Source organism: Acomys russatus, chromosome 5 (assembly GCF_903995435.1).
Source record: "Acomys russatus chromosome 5, mAcoRus1.1, whole genome shotgun sequence".
NCBI classification, from domain to species: domain Eukaryota; kingdom Metazoa; phylum Chordata; class Mammalia; order Rodentia; family Muridae; genus Acomys; species Acomys russatus.
Window position 1 is genome coordinate 23,005,314 of NC_067141.1, and position 6,200 is coordinate 23,011,513.

Sequence of the window (6,200 nt, forward strand, 5' to 3'; positions counted from 1 at the left end):
AAGGTATTGCAGGTCTGCAAAGGAGTCTAAGGCATTGCCCATATTGTCTTTGGGTCTTAAAGCTTTCCCCAAGTTCTCACTGGAGCCTAAGGCCTTCCTTAGTTTCTCCCTAGGCCTTAATCCATGACAAATTTTCTCTGTGACTGAAGGCCTTCTCTGTGTTCTCACTTGAATCTATGGTCTAGGCCTTTCACATGGAGGCCTTAGGCCTACTAGAGATTCACCCCCAGTAGCCTAAATTTTTCAAACAGTTCTCCTTAGAGCATAAGGCCTTCCTTGTGATCTCAGTGGGGCCTCAGGTATCCCACTTGTCCCCACTGGGCCTTAAAGCTTGCCCCCATATCATTGGGGCCTAAGACCTTTCCCAGTTTATTATGTGTTCCTAAAGCCTTACAAGGTTTTCACTCTGTTCTGGGGTCTTCCCAGATACTTACTGGTATGCAAGGCCTTCCTGAGGATCTCACTGGGGCCAAGGGCCTTCCCCAGGTAGTCACTGCTCTCTAAGGCCTTCTCCATGTGCTCACTGGGTCATCAATTCTCACTGGATCCAAGAGCTTTACCCAGGGCCTCACTGAAGACTGACAATATTTCCCCCAGATCTCACAAGTCCCTACTATCCTTGCATAGGTTTTGATACTCTCCGAAGGCCATCCTCATGGGTTCATTGTGACCCAAATTTTTCTTTTAGGCTCTCACTAGGACTTAAGACCTTCTGCAAGTTCTCACTGCAATAGAAGGACTTCTCTAATGTCTCAGCGAGTCCTTGGGCTTCCTTGGTTTTTCATAAGAGCCCCAAAACTTATACAGGTTTCCACTGGATTTTAGGGACATTTTTGGGTCTCAACTGCTATCTGGATAATTCTACAAATTCTCAGTGAGGGCTGAGGCCTTCCCATGTGTCACTGGGTCTTAACACATTGCCCTTGTTCTCCCTGGATCCTAAGACCATGGTTTCACTTGGGCCCAAAAGTTTCCAACATTCTCACATGGTTTCACTAGCTCTCACCATGTTTTCATTGGGTCTAAGGACATTCTCCCATGTTCTAGTGTGACTACAATGTTCCACAGCTTCTCAATGGTCACATTTTTACTGAGGCCCTTCTGCAGTTCACTGGTTCCTCCTGGAAGCTAAAAACAGTCCACAGGTTGTCAGTGTGTTCCTAACTGTGACCTAAGGCTTTCCCAAAATACTGAGAGGCCTAAGGCTCTCCTAAACGTATGTCCGGGCTCTAAGCAATTTCACAGTTTATTACTGGAGCCTAGCATTTCCCAGGTTGTTCCTGGAGCCTAAAACTTTTCCAGGTTCTTACTGGTGTCTGAGGGTTTCCTTAGGTCTATGCGGGAAGCTAACACTTGCCAGGTTGTCAATAGGGTCTCAGGCATTTCCCATATTCTCAGCAAGTGATACAACATTGTCTGAGTTCTCACTGGAAAGAAAGGCCCTTTTCAGGCTCCCATTGGACTCTAAAGCATCCCACGGGTGCTCACTGGGCCTAAAACATCCTGTGAGTGTCCTCGCTGGGCCTCACAACCATCTCTAAGTTCTCGCTTGGATCCAAAGTCATCTTCACAGCCACATTGTTGTGTCCTCAGGGTTTCTTGCAGCATCTGGCTGTGGCCTAAAACTTGTAAAGGCTCTCACTTCAGTTTAAAGCACTCCTTAAGGTCTCCATGGGGCATAAAATATTTCTCACATTTTCTCTGAGTCTGAGAGTTCCCTTAGGTTCTGAGTCAGGCTTATGCCCTATCCAAGCTGAGACTGAGGCCTCAGTCTTCTAAGGTTATCAGTGGTACCTAAGGCCTTCCCAGATCATTACTGGATTGTAAGGCATTGTAAGGTAGTTACCAAGCACTAAGGTTTCCATATATTCTCTCTGTCTCTCTTTAAAAAAAAACTGTATTTATTATTTGTACAGTATTCTGCCTGCATGTGAGCAACCAAGACAGAAGAGGGCACTAGATATTATTATAGATGGCTGTGAGCCACCATGTGCTTGCTGGGAATTAAACTCGTGACCTTTGGAAGAGAAGCAAGTCCTGTTAACCTCTGAACCACTTTGTTAGCCCTCCCACATATTCTGAAAGGGTCATAACATCATCTAGCTCAAATTCTCATTGCATCCTCAAGCAGCACAAGGGTCTCATTGAGCTTAAAAACTTCCCACCCTCTCACTGGTTCTCTAAGACTTTGGACAGGTTTTCAATGGTCCTGAAGGCCTTTCTCATGTTCTCAGGGTGGCCTAAATGTTCTGTAGGTTCTCCCTGGGGCACGAGGCCTCCTCTGCATTCTCCCTGAGATCAAAGAACTCCTCCAAAGCCTCCACAGAACCTGAGGTCCATTCCAGGTCCTCACTGGAGCAGAAAACTTTCTAAAGAAAATGTTTTCCAATGGAACCCAAGGCCTTCTCCAAGTTCTCCCTCAGGTCAAAGGTCTTTGCAAAGGCCTCATTATGATTTTAGGATTCCCCTGGGTCCTCACTGGAGCACACACCTTTCTAACACTTCTCAATTGGACTTGTGGCCTCCTGCAGGTACTCACTGCAAGCTAAGGCTTTCCCCAAAGTCTCTTTGAGGACTGATGCTTTTCCCAGATTCTCACTGTGCCTTGGGCTGTCCCAGAGCCTTAATGGAGTCCATAGGCTGCTGCAGGTACTCACTGGGGGCAAAGAGCATCCTAGTTTGGTGCTGGGTATTAATGTTTTGCCCAGATTCTCATTGTATGTCCAAAAATTTCCCTGTGGTCCCAGAAGATGCCCATGTCCACACAGTTTCTATAAAGCCGTCACCAGCCTGTCACTGTATCTGCAGGATTTCTCCTTGTTCTCAGTGGCCTAAAGCATCCTTTAGATCCTCTCTTGGCCAAAGGCCTTGTACATGCTCTCCACTGGGAATTAGTCCTCCTGCAGTGTCTCCTTGGGATTTCCTTTTTTCCCTGGTGACTAACTAGAGTCTACAACTGTCAATAGATTCTCAATGAAACTTCCAGTGTTCTCCAGGTCCTAGTGTGACCTACAGCCTCCCCAAAGTCTCAGTGAAGGGTAAAGCTTTCCACTGGCTCTCATTGGAAGCCAAAGGCTTCCTTGTGCTATCACTTTGGACTAAGGCCTTCCCAGGCTGTCACTGCAGAGAAAGAGCTTCCCAGATTCTCACTGGTGTCTAAAGCCTTCATGGGCTTCTCACTGGAGCCTAAGGTTTTACAGGTCTGCAAAGGGATCTAAGGCATTGCCCATATTGTCTTTGGGCCTTAAAAATTTGCCCTAGTTCTCACTGGAGCCTAAAGCCTTCCCGAGTTTCTCCTTGGGAAGAGAGAGACAGGATCCCTCTGTGACTAAAGGTCTTTTTTCTATGTTCTTACATAGATCTAAGGCCTAGGACTGTCACCTGGAGGTCTTAGACCTACCAAAGATACTCCTCCAACAGCCTAAAACTTTCTGACAGTCTTCCCACAGTGTAAGACCTTCCCCTGGATTGTAATGGGGCCTCAGGTGTCCCAGCTATTCTCACTGGGGATTAAAGCTTGCCCCCACCTCTGATGCTGCCAGAATGTAAGGCCTTTACCAGGGTATCATCTGTTCCTAAGGCCTTACAAGGCTTTCACTCTCACCTCAGGTCTGTCCAGATTGTTGCTGGTGTGGAAGGCCTTCACTGGGGTCTCACTGGGGCCAAGGGCTCTTCCTAGGTAGTCTCTCCTCTAAGGCCTTCTCCATGTGCTCACTGGGTCATCAATGCTCACTGGATCCTAGAGCTTTACCCAGGGCCTCACTGAAGCCTGACAATGTTTTCCCAGATCTCACAAGTCCTAATTGTCCTCCTATAGGTTCTGACTCCCTCCGAGGGTCATTCCAAGGTTCTCATGGTGGCCCCAACTTTTCTGTTAGTGTCTCACTGGGACTTAAGAAGTTCTCCAGGTCCTCATAACATTTTCAATGTCTTGCTGAGTCCTTGGGCTTCCTCCAGTTCTTAGCAGAGCCCCAAAATACATACAGGTTCCCACTGATTTTTAGGGACTTTTTCAGGGTTCACTGCTCTCTAGAGAATTCCACAAATTCTCAGTAGGGACTGAGGCCTTCTTAGGTTGTCGCTGTGTCTTCACACATTCCCCAGGTTCTCCCTGGACCCTAAGGTATGGTTGCAACTGCCCAGAAGTTTTCCAACTTTCATACATGGTTTGCCTGATTTTCCCAAGGTTTTTACTGGGTCTGAGGACATTCTCCTCTGTACTCAGTGTGCACTGCAACATTGTACAGCTTCGAATTGGACTAAAAATCCTGGTCAAATAATTACTGAGGCCTTTCTGCCTTTCTTAGGTTCCTCCTGGAACCTAAAAACACAGCACTAGTTGTCAGTGAGTTTCTAACTATGACCTAAGGCCTCCCCAAAACACTGGAAGACCTAAGGCTTTCCTGAGGTTGTGACTGGGGTCTAAGGTGTTTCACAGTTTAGCACTGGAGCCCAGGCCTTCCCAGGTTGTCCCTGGAGCCTAAGACATTGCCAGGTCCTCGCTTGGATCTGAGAGTTTTCTCAGGGTTTTCTCGGGGGGGGGGGGGGCTATGACTTCTCAGGTTGTCAGCAGGGTCTCAGGCCTTTCCCTTATTCTCAGACAGTGATACAATTTTCACCAGGTTCTAACTGGAGAGGAAGGCCATTTTCAGGCTCCCACTGGACTGTAAGACATCCTGCAGTTACTCACTATGCCTAAAATATCCTGTGTGTGTTCCTCAGTGGGCCTCACAACCACCTCTAAGTTCTCCTTAGACTCCAAAGCCATCTTTACAGCCACATTGTTGCATCCTCAGGGCTTCTGCAGCTTGTAGCTGTGGCCTAAAACATGTAAAGGTTTTTGCTTGTTATCAAAGCAATCCTCAGTGTCTCCATGGGTCCTTAGGACCCTCTCACATTTTCTCTGAGTCTGAGAGCTCCCCCAGGTTCTGAGTCAGGCCTATATCCTATCTAAGGTTAGACTGAGGCCTCAGTCTTTTCAAGTTTTCAATGGTACCTAAGGCCTTCCCAGATCACTACTGAAGTGTAAGGCATTGTCAGGTAGTTACTGGACACTAAGGTTTCCCATCTATTCTCCAAAAGTCATAATGTCCTCCTGGCCAGGTTCCCACTGGATCCTCAAGCAGCACAAGGGGTCTCATTGTGCTTAAAATTTCCCACCTTCTCACAAGTTCCTTAAGGCCTTGAAAAGGTTTTCAGTGGTCCTGAAGGCCTTCCTCATGTTCTCAGGGTGGCCTAAACACTCTACAGTTTCCCTCTGGGCTATAAGGCCTGTTGCACATCCTCACTGAGATCAAAGGCCTCCTCCAAAGCCTCCATAGAACCTGAGGTCTTCTCCAGGTCCTCACTGGAGCACAAAACATTCAAACAAAAACAGTAGTCAACAGAACTTAAGACCTTCAAGTTCTCTCTCAGGTCAAAGGACTTTGCAAATGTCCTATTAAGAATTTTGCCTTCCCTGGGTCCTCACTAGAGCAGACAACTTTCTAAAACTTCTGAATGTCACTTGAGGCATTATCTAGGTACTCACTGCAAGCTAAGGCTTTTCCCAAAGTCTCTCTGAGGACTAAAGTACTTCCCATATTCCCATTGTGCCTTAGGCTGTCCCAGAGACTTAATGGTGTCTATCACTGGGTGGTTTTTTTGTTTTGTTTTGTTTTGTTTTGTTTTGTTTTGTTTTGTTGTTTTTGGTTTTGGTTTTTTGAGACAGGCTTTCTCTGTGTAGCCTTGGCTGTCCTGGACTCACTTTGTAGACTAGGCTGGCCTTGGACTATGTCGATCTCCTGAGTGCTGGGATTAAAGGCGTGTGCCACCACATCTGGATCTTCACTGGGTCTTAAAGCCCTGCTCAGGTTTTCATTGTAGTTGAAGGCATGACCAAAATTTCACTGTGGCCTCAGAAAATGCCCATGTTCATGTAGTTTCTACAAAGCCATTACCAGCCTATCACTGTATCTGAAGAATTTCTCCTTGTTCTCACTGTGGCCAAAAATTTCCTGTAGATTCCCACCTGGATGAAGGCCTTCTCTAGGCTCTCCACTGGCATCTAAGTCCTCCTTCAGTCTCCTTGGGATTTCCTTCTTCCCAAAGCATTTACTAGAACCTTAATCCTTCAGCAGATTCTCACTGGAACATGAGGTTTTCTCCAGGTTCTAGTGTGACCCACAGCCTTTCCCAAGGTCTCAGTGAAGCCTAAGGCT